Here is a 10,998-nt window from a genome sequence, read left to right on the forward strand (position 1 = left end):
AAACCGAAGCTTCCCAGTTCCTTCCAGTGCAAAACTGCCAGTGAGAATGGGGCCATAATTTGCTTTAAAAACGAGAACAGCACCCCTCAGTGATTATGATGTGATCCCTCTTTTTAGAGGCGAGACCAAAGTCTTGACGATAAGTTTTAGGACTACCTGTATACTGGCTGAGGACATCTCCTTGTGGTTACAACAGCATTGTAAGGTTCTTATGGAGCCCCAGAAAAACCTGAGTGAGGCAGGAGTCTGGACAGGTGAATTTAGAGCAATAGTGGCCTTGGAGAAGAGGGCTTTTACTGGCGTTACAAAACATTTGCTAAAATATTTCTTTATGGGTGGTGACAGGGGAACGACTCACTACAGCAGTCAGCCACAAGCGTGTTTTCAACGTGGGGCATATGACCACTGTAGGAAAGATTGTATGACACCCCTCTGTTCAAAGCGTGGTGTGAGAGGACATTCCACTCTCTACTGCAAAAAAGACATTACTTGCAGCTTGTGTAGAGAGATAGGCCACCCCTATTTGTGGTGTCCCAGCAGAAAGTGCAACAGGGATAGACCTGATAGGCTGAGGAAAGCCTTAGAACAAGCGTCAGAGGGAAAGAGGAGATATCAAGAGAGAGAAAATAAGCAGCAGGGAAAGAGTCAAGGGAATAGGGCTGGGGAGGGATCAAGCACCAGCTCGCAGGAAAGTGGAAAGAATGGAGAAAGTTCTGCTCAGCAGCAAATAAGGGATTTAGAGGAAGCAGAAAGGGATAGACCTTAAGTGTCATCTTGGCAGGAGTTTTTGACACCGCTCTGGAGACAGAGAACTTAGGAGATGGTTTTTCTACCAGTCTCCTTATTTTCCTCCCAAAGACCGGAGATGCCACGCTTCCAGAAAACTGGCATCCCATCACTCTCACAAATGTGGACTACAGGATTTTAGCCAAAGTCTTGAATAATAGATTGGTAAAGGTCATATCGAAACTGGTGGTATGTACTCAGATGAGTGTGGTGCCTGGAAGGAAAATGACAGAATCCTTAGCTTTGTTGAGATAATTTTTCCAAGGGACGGGAAGTGTTAGGGAAACGAACAGGATCCTGCAAGTAGATCAATCTAAAGCCTTTGTCTGAGTAAACCAAAACTACTTGTGGAAGGTTTTGGAGTTTATTAGGTGGCTAAAATTTTTGTATAGGAGAGCCGAAGTGATTCCACAGAGTAACGGATGTAGAGGCCAAAGGATTTGAATAAGATCAGGCTTAAGACAAGGGTGTCCGCTGAGTTCATTGCTATTTGTTTTGGCAATAGACCCGTTGCTGACCCTGGTCCAACAAGACCTTGGCATCAAAGGGTTTATCCCTTTCCCGACATCGATGGTTGATATTAAGTATTAAGTATCATTTCAGCGTTGGCTCATATTATTTATAAGCATAATGTAGTAATTCCTATTACAAAACATTAGGCAAAAAGATAATATATTTAAATATATAAATGCTATCTTAGATGGGAAATTAAATGCGCGGGTAATCAGAGGTCAAGGAAGTTATCTCGGAAGTACAGTTAATATTTTGGTTTAATACTATATAAAAGTGGTATTTTAATAGACACGTTATGTTCTGTCTTTGTTGTGTATTATGTCCTTGTGTGTTCTGTTTCTTTCTTTTTTGCGTAACTCATATTGTCAATAAAATATATATTTTTTAAAAAACAACAGCAACTGGAAGTTCCCATTTTATTTTTGATTGCCTGACTGCAGTGGGAATGAGGCGAGAAAGTGGCTGGTGTGATAATCTCCTAACTGTGTGGAAGAAGTTGTAGCATCACTTTGCATAGACCTGGTCTACCTCCTCAGCATCTGAGGAAGAAGATCAATTCTAGGATAGCTTATGCTATAGGATGAAGGTGCTACAAGATCCCTTTGCATTCTGTTATCCCAGACTAACACGCCTAGGCCTCTGAATAACTAGTCATGCTTTATGGAGAGCCACTGTGGTGTCCTGGCTTAAGTGTTGGAGTAGGATTCTGGAGATCAGGGTTTCAATCCCTTCTTGGCCATGGAAACACACTGACCTTGGGCAAGTCATACCCAGTTGTCTGTTGTAATAGTCAATTGGTATCTCAGGTCCAAAACCACTGCAGAAATAATCCAGTTTGAGACTGCTTTGGTCCAAAAAAAGTGCAGAAGTAATCCAATTCGAGGCCGCTTTAACTGCCCTGGCTCAGTGCTAAGGGAATCCTGGGCACTGTAGTATATTTTGGCACCAGAGCTCTCTCACAGAGAGAGGCTAAACATCTCACAAAACTACAGTTCCCAGAATTCCCTAGCACTGAGCCAGGGCAATTAGCGCGGCCTCGGACTGGATTATTTCTGCAGTGTGTTTTGGACCTTTAGGTGCCCAGTGCTAGGGAATTCTGGGAACTGAAATTCTGTGAGACGTTTAGCTTTCTAGAGCTCTGGAGCCAAAATAAACTACAATACCCAGGATTCCCTAGCACTGAGCCAAGGCAGTTAAAGTTATCTCAAACTGGATTATTTCTGCAGTGTGTTTTGGACCTTGGACCTCTGAGAGCCAGCATGGTGTTGTGGTTTGAGAGTTGGATGATGCAGAAATAATCCAGTTTGACACTATTTTAACTGCTGTGGAATTCTGGGACCTGTTGTTTGTTGTGTCACCTGAGCTCTCTGATAGAGAAGGCTAAAATGTCTCACAAAATAATTCGATAGCACTGAGCCACGGCAGTTAAAGTGCTGCCAAATTTAGATTATTTCTGCAACATGGCATACATTTCAACCTTATGTCCAGGATGGAATAATTTCAAAAAGTCCTCCATTCTGAGCATGGCTAAGCAGCATGAATTCAGTGTTTTTAATTTTTAATTTTGTAATGGGCTACATTTTTTCTTGACTGTCCTACATTTCTCAGTGCCTTGCCCTCCTTTGCAGTCAGGACAGCTGGTCAACCGGCACTAAGACACTAGGAGACCAGGGTTCGATTCCAGCTCGGCCGTAGAAACTGGCTGGGGAACTCTCTCAGCCCCAGAGGAAGGCAAGAGCAAACCTCCTTTGAACTAATCTTGCGAGGAAACCCTATGATAGGGTCGTCCTGAGTCAGAAACGACTTGAAGGCACAACAATCCTTCCCCATAGCACCTTTCAGACTAACTAAAGAAGTGGGTAGCATGAACATTTGCAGACTTAAGTCTGGGGACCATTGAATAGTACTATAGTAACTGTGTCCTTTAAGAGCCATTGGACTTCATCTCCCAAGAGCCTCAGCCATGTGAGCCTATAGCTTGGGATTCTGGGAGGTGGAGTCCAAAATCCCTTAAAGAGCACAGTTTGGGGACCACTGTGCTACAAGATCTCTCTGTATACTGATCCCACAGACTAAAAGGGCCATTATATCTTTTATATCTAGGGCTATATATATATATCTTTGAAGCCTTGGCTGCTTTCTCTGGCTGCCACAGCCACAGGCCTGGCCCTCCTCCATCTCCTTCTCCTCCTCCTTTAATCCCAGCCTGGATGAAAAGAGGGAGGGAAGGAAGTAGCAGGAGCAAAAACCCAGCCTGTCTCAGAAGGAAATCAATACAATGCAGCATCCCAGCCACCGACCAAGAGAGGGAAGGATAAAGGATTAAAAGCAAAAGGCTGGTGGTGAATTGCCTTCTCCTCCTCCTCCTCCATTGCAGTGGACAAAGAGGAACCATTGACCCACTTCGAAGTGGGGCTTTCTCAGGTATCCAAGGATCTGCACCTTTTTGACTACTACTTTTAGGGGATTTCAAAAGAGAGAGAGAGAGAGACTAAGATCCAAAACACACTGTAGAAATATTGGCCTGTCACAGACTGCCAAAATAAAGCTGCTTCGGGTCTCTTTGGATGTATGCTGTTTAAATGATGCATGCACCCTAAGAATCCAGAAGCTGCACCAAAGCTGCACTCCAGTGCTTAGGAATGGAGTGTGGCTTTGGCGCAACCTCTGGACTCTTAGGACCCATGCATCATTTAAATAGCATACCTCCAAAGAGACCCGAAGCAGCTTTATTTGGGCAGTCTGTAACAGGCCATAATCTAGTTTGAGACCGCTTTAACTGCCCTGGCTCAGTGCTATATTAGGGAACTCTGGGAGCTGTAGTTTCCTGAACACCAGAGCGCTCTCTCTGACAGAGGAGGCTCAATGTCTCACAGAACTACACTTCCCAGAAGTCCCTAGCATTGAGCCAAAGGGCAGTTAAAGCGGTCTCAAACTGGATTGTTTCTGCACTGTGTTTTGGACCCAAAGTCCTCCCTCCTCCACTTTCTCCATGGGGTTCAAAGCAATTTGGGGGGGGGGTCCTCAAAGGAGACCTCAAAATGGAGGATATCAATAGAACGTAATAGAGGTGTTTGTTGTTCTTGCTGCTGCTGCTGCTGCTGCTTCGTCATGCTCCAAATGGAGGACATTTTGAAATGAGAGGAAGAGGTGTGGGAATGGAGGACGAGCCTTGGAAAAGGAGGACCTGGGTGGGAGGGGGTGAGGGTCCCAATCCTTAAGGGTCTGCCCCTATTCAGTTTTTTTTGGGGGGGGGTAGGTGCCCCCCCAAAAATGGGCTTAAATGGGGTCTTATTCCCAAGCGTTCCTGTGAAAGGCGGCCATTTCGGGGTGTTTTTGAGGGGCGAGGGACCCCTTTCTTTCAAAATGGAAGCTGGGTTATGCTATGGGGGGGCATAGGAGACCCTCTTAAAAAGGCCTAAGGGGGTGCTGGAAAGGGGCTGAGGGGGTTGTAAAATGTAGAGGTAAAATACCCCGCCCCCAACACTTCCTCCATCTTGGTTCAATTCAAAATGTTGTTGTTTTTTGTCCCTTCAAGCATTTATACCAGTAGTCCCCAAACTATGATTTTTTTTGGACTTCATTTCCCAGAAGTCTCGGCCATGTGAGCCAATAGTGTGGGATTCTGGGAGCTGGAGTCCAGAATCCCTTAAAGACCAAAGCTTGGGGACCTCTGAATAGTACTATAGTGTTCCACTTGGACTTCAACTCCCAGAAGCCTCAGCCATGTGGGTCAATAGTGTGGGATTCTGGGAGCTGGAGTCCAAAATCCCTTAAAGAGCCCAGCTTGGGGACCACTGCTCTAAACTGCCTTTCATGGGAAGGGTTTCTGTCATCCCATATATGCACCTTTTTCTTTTTGGGAAGGAGGGGGGTCATGTGTTTTAATATAACTATTTAAAGTAGCACTGCAGAAGTAATTCAGTTTGAGACCACTTTAACTGCTTTGGCTAAGTACTATTGTACTGGGAATTGTAGGGTTTTTTGGCACCAGAGCTCTCTGACAATGAAGGCTAGCTAGATTACTGCACTACACTCTTATTATAGCACTGCTATTCCACTTTAACTGCCCTGTTGCATTCTGGGATTTGCAGTTTAAGGAGGGGCATTTAGAATTCTCAGCCTGAGAGCTCTTAGGGCTCACTGAACTACAAATCCCAGGATGCAACAGGAAGTAGCCAGAGCAGTCAACATGGAACAACAGCACTACAAGAGTATACTGTGGTAATGTGGTAAATGTCTCATAAAACTACACTTCCCAGAATTCCCTAGCATTGAGCCAGGGCAGTTAAAGTGGTCTCAGACTGGATTATTTTCTCCAGTGTGTTTTGGACCTTTTGTTGAAAGCCACCTATGTTTGCAGTCTCTGTAGGGCTGCATCCGCACTGCAGAAATAATCTGGTTTAACACCACTTTAGATGCCATGGCTCAGTGCTGTGGGATTTTGGGGATTTGTAGTTTTGGGAGACATTCAGCCTTCTCTGTCGGTGAGCTCTGGTGTTGTAACAAACTACAATTCCCAGGATTCCCTAGCACTGAGCCAGGGCACTTAAAGTGGGTCTCAAACTGGATTATTTATGCAGTGCGGATGCAGACTATATGAGGAAATTGGTGAAGCATGGCAAGGATTGCTAGATGCAGTTGGAAAAGGGATGTTTTGGTGTCAGTGGCATCCAGGTTGATCTGATACCCATTAAAATGCCTTTCTGGTGCTTGATAAACACTCTTTAATTCTTCTTTTCCTGGGTTTTCAAAATCATTCCCCCTGTTGCATTCTGGGATTTTCAGCTGTGTCAATCCCCTCCCCACCTTCTATTTTAAATTGGTTTGTTGTTGCAATATATATATATATATATATATATATTCATCTATTCTGTTTTTAAATGATTTTTTGCATTAATTATTATTATGGCATGTCTTCTATTTTGTTGTTTTATTGGATTTCTGCTGGATTTAATCCCTCTCAGAGAATTTTCATTAGCCTGTGAAAATGGATAATAGGGGGCTCTTTTTCAAAATCAGAGACCGCTGGTCATCATAATCTCTGCCCAGAGATGACTTCTAACTACTGTTCTTAAAATAACAGCCTTCCAAAGTGTAGGCTGCTGCGGGACACAGAGATCAGCTGGCATTTATCTGACCCTTCTTTCTCCTTTGCCTAACATCACCTCTATAACTACCTTTAATCCCAAAAGATCTCTGCTTTGTAAAGTGACCAATAAGTAATTCCAAGAGATATTGGCTAATCGAAATGGTCTTTTTGTGGTTATGATGATCCAGAAGTTCAGTACCATGAAGAACAGTTCTTACATTATTCCTTAGTTGTCTTTTGGGTTAAAATCTACCCTGATCCTCATGAATAGTCTGAGAAATATGTTTTCTCAGTGTGGTTGCCAAAATAATACCAAACCTCTTATAATCACTTAATAATTATTTTATCATTTAATGATAAAGTAGGTCTGTAATTCTTTGTTAATGTCTCGTCTGTATCTTTTTTTTAATCAATGTAATAACAGCATTTCTCCAAGAGATTGGCATTCGCCTTTTTCACAGGAACTCATTGCATATCTTCCTGTCTTTGGAAATCTCCCCGTGTCCGCCTTCAACCTGTTTCCAAACTACCACAGAGTTTTCTTGGCAAAATTTGATCAGAGAAGATTTGCCATTGCCTTCATCTGAGGCTGAGAGTGTGTGACTTGCCCAAGATCACACAATGGGAATTTAACCCCTGGTATCCCAGAGTTCAAACCATGAGACCATGTTGGCTCTTGAAATCTCCTTGAAGAGATCAAATAGGCTCAAGGCTAGGCCAAGACATTTTGCTGCCCTAGTGTAACTTCAAGTAAAGCTACATTGATCCCATACAGACAGGCCAAAATAAAGCTGCTTCTGGTCACTTTGGAGGTATGCTGTTTAAATGATGCTTCCAGACTCTTAGGACACATGCATGATTTAAACAGCATACCTCCAAAGTGGCCCAAAGCAGCTTTATTTTGGCCTGTCTGTACAGGCCCATTATTCCCAGAGCCAGAGCGGTTATTTTGGCACTTGAGAAGCAAACTCCCACAAACACCTCTCTGCATCCCTGACAGTTAAACTGTAATAAAAACAACTTCAAAGGTAAACAGTTTCTTTTCCTTTTGTGACACAGCAAATCTGCTGCTTGAGGGATCTCCCTCCCCATGTCTAATTAGCATTCAAAGAGATTATCCTGTTTGCCTGTTCTAGCCTTAACAGGCATAAGGGAATCCGGGTAACACCTTTGAGGGAGAAATTTCTAGCAGAAGCTTTGATGGTTTCAGTCTACTTCATCAGATGTACCGAGTCCATGAAAGCTTATGCTAGAAATTTCTTCTTTTGAGTTAGTCTCAAAGGCACTATTGGCTGCCTTTACAACTTCTAATTGCAGTGGGGCAAGTGCCATTGCAATTGGACTGAATAGTTGGGAGGTTCCATGTCAATGGTAAGTAGAAATGTACTCCATTGTAGACAAATAGTAGTGTCTATCTCCTTTTACAGGCTCACCCTCCATAATGAGGAGGTTTTGCTATTACAAACTGGCACTGCACCATAATATCAAATAAAACAGGAAATGCATATTTCTGCAGACTTCTGTTTTGTATGGAGTTTATCACACAGGGGAAAATTGGAAGTATAAACAGTGATTAACCAGTGATTAACCCACAATTGCATGAATGATTTTCACATGACGTCACGTGCTATTATCCCATGATTAACCTGCACTCGCGTGCAATTGTGCGAATGGTTTTCACACGACGTTGAGACGAAACGTGATTAAAGTGCCAGTATCCCATGAATAACCAGGAAAGAAACATCAGAAACTCATTCATGGCATTTTCCCATGAATGACTTTTTTGCTGTTTCTTGCCTGGTTATTCCCTGCTTCTTCACAGGATAAAGGCACTTGCATTAATGTCATTGTAAGCACATTTTAATGTCAATTGTGCGATTTTCACAGGTTAATCATTGTTTAAACTCCCATTTCCCCCGTGTGATAAACTTCTTATCTAGGCCTTTTATTTAGATGATCCAGATTAGGATTAAACTGTTTTTTTTTCTTTTCACCACCATAAAATCCTGTATTTTACTCCATTTCATCCTAAAAGAGACTATAGTTGACCCTCCATATCCATGGATTTTTTAGCCATGGATTCAACCATCCTTAGCTGGAAAATGTTAAATTTTGCAAAGCAAACATTGATTTTGCCCTTTTATATAAGAGATAACATTTCACTATGTCGCTGTGTTTATTGGTACTTGAGCATCCACGGATTTTGGTATCCATGGGAGGTCCTGGAACCAAACCCCAGCAAATATAGAGTTCACTACCTACACTTGAAGGGCTTATGTTTTCACCCCTCCGTCGACATCCCTGCCCCAAAAATTGTACCTGGAAAGAAACATCAAAGTGTGTGTCAGTCCTAATACTGGGAAATTTCAATCCTAATACTTTGTCTTCAGTTTTCTACTACGAAGTTATTGGGTCCTATGTGTCAAAATTAAACCACAAATAAAATTTAAAATTAACCTATTGGCTGCTTCTGGCTTAAATACTCAAGGCACCAGATCCTATCTGATTTTGGAAGCAAAGCAGGATCATCTCTGGTTGGATGGGAGACTGCCAACAAATGCCAGGTGCTGTAGGCTATATTTCAGAGGAAGGAACTGACAAAACCACCACTGGATATTCTTGCCTAAGAAAACACTATGGTATCTATGGGCTCACCATAAGTTGACAGGTAACATGAAGGCATGTAAGAACACATTGCTTTGTTCAAAAGTTTTTCCCCCAAGGGCCAACCCCCCCCCCCCCGAATGATACATTGTAGGTGATGAAAGCCTCAACAAATTCCATTTTAAAACTCCTCTGAAACATTAAAAGGCTCATTGTTGCACAGATATGCTTTTAATTTTTTTTAGCCACTAATCCAATAAATCACCTTCCTTTTGCTTTCCAATGAAAAATAAATACAGGAACTGGAATTCACAAGTACAGTTATGAATGTATAACTTGGAGTTACACATTTGTAACTGATTCATATTCACGATCCCGACATATAGTGTAGGGAATACATAGGGATTGTAAAAGTTCCCCAGTTCATAAGTTACTATGCATCAGCTGCTGCGAGTGGTGATAGTCTTCTCTTGTTCATCAGGATGTAGCAGACTGACATTTCCACCCCTATCCCATTAAAAATATGGAGCAAAGAGGAATTGCAACAGGGACCCTGCTTCTGATGGTATCATGGAGATCGCTTATGGGAGGGGGATAGAAATGTCAATCCAATGTGCCCTGATCCACTGGAGAATAGATTCCTGTCTCTTGCAGAGGCTGATGCACAGTAAGTCAGATTTTGCTGGGGGGGGGAGCCTTTTGCCAAGAGACACTGCTTAAGTAGCTGATCTAGAACCTTAGCCATAATCAATTTCACTGCGTTATCAACTGCAGTTGATTCACCCTGTCATTTTGCCTAACTATGAATTTCTACAGACCATCAACTTGAAACTGTCCTTTAACTGTCCCTTAATGATGAAGAAAACACTTTGACCAATTTAGTTTAGCTCCTGAAGCTTTACTTAGTTCTTCAAATGCACCAGTATGTTTCCCATTTCATCACTTCCTGACACTAAGCTGCACCTGAATGCGAAGTTATTTTTACAACCCTCTTTTGTGCTAAGCTACTTACTTTGCTATTGCTTGTTTAATCAAACCCTTTAATTGCCTTGGCTTGAAACTAGAAACAAGCAAACAAAATCAAGGCCTTTAATTTGCTTGGACTTGTTGCAATGTTGAGTCCCTAGCCAGCAAGGGGCTTAAGAGCCAATGTTGTCAGACCCCAGAATCAAGGTGTATCCTAGATGACATCTGCTTGTTGATCTGTGGAGCACTGTCACCAGGCACAGATTATATAAATAAAGAGCCATAAATATTCCAGCTGAATAAAAGTTCTCCAAAGTATGCCATTTGAGCTGGATGAACAATGTTAAGTCTTATCTTTAGGGATGAGGGAGTATTTCTACTTCCTCATGGCCTTAGCCTAGCATCATTCACCAATGGCAGATGAAATGCTTTGGAATATTCCATTCCTTGTGTTCTATAACCTCCACTTCTACTGTTTGCTCTGAGTCAGAGGAGCTGAAGCAGGTAGAGGCTGAAATAGTTTTTTTATAATACATTAATGTTTTCTCTTTGTTGATCTGGCTATCATCATGATCCGGCTATCATCAGTTCCCAGAACAAGTAGAGTTGCTGCCAACTGCAAATAGCCCAGATAATACTGTTTTCTGATGTGCAATGGTGAAGCTTACAGGATTTCCCTTTAACTAGACGACTGTAGAACAGAGACTGAGAAACAGTCTAGTATGGGATCGCCCTGGTTTCATTTGAGGGCTTTCAACAGAAGAACAAAGAAACAAAAATATTATTTTGCTTCTTTTAATTTCTGACTTCTTGACCTCAGTAAGCAGATCGATAGAAAAATTTTAAAGTGAAAGTGAACAAGATTTATTTAAATGAGAGCTGATATGGAACAGTGGATGTAGTGGTTTGGGCATTGGACTAGGATTAGGGAGAACAGAGTTTTAATCCTTGCTTGGCGATGGAAACCCACTTGGTGACCCATGGACAAATCACACTCTCTTAGCCTCAGAGAAAGGCAAAGAGAAACCCCCTCTGAA

The 10,998-nt window shown here is 42.4% G+C and overlaps 1 protein-coding gene across 1 annotated transcript in view; it reads left to right on the plus strand.

Annotated features, from left to right (window-relative positions):
• The first annotated feature begins 3,412 nt into the window (after window positions 1-3,412).
• The window catches only part of PGAP4 (post-GPI attachment to proteins GalNAc transferase 4), a 15,968-nt gene continuing 8,382 nt past the window's right edge, over window positions 3,413-10,998 (plus strand). Inside the window, exon 1 of the mRNA XM_042453876.1 lies at window positions 3,413-3,723. The gene's annotated coding sequence lies outside the window, so the exon portion shown is untranslated. The remainder of the gene's footprint in view (window positions 3,724-10,998) is intronic.

This window comes from Sceloporus undulatus, chromosome 2 (genome assembly GCF_019175285.1).
Source record: "Sceloporus undulatus isolate JIND9_A2432 ecotype Alabama chromosome 2, SceUnd_v1.1, whole genome shotgun sequence".
NCBI lineage: Eukaryota > Metazoa > Chordata > Lepidosauria > Squamata > Phrynosomatidae > Sceloporus > Sceloporus undulatus.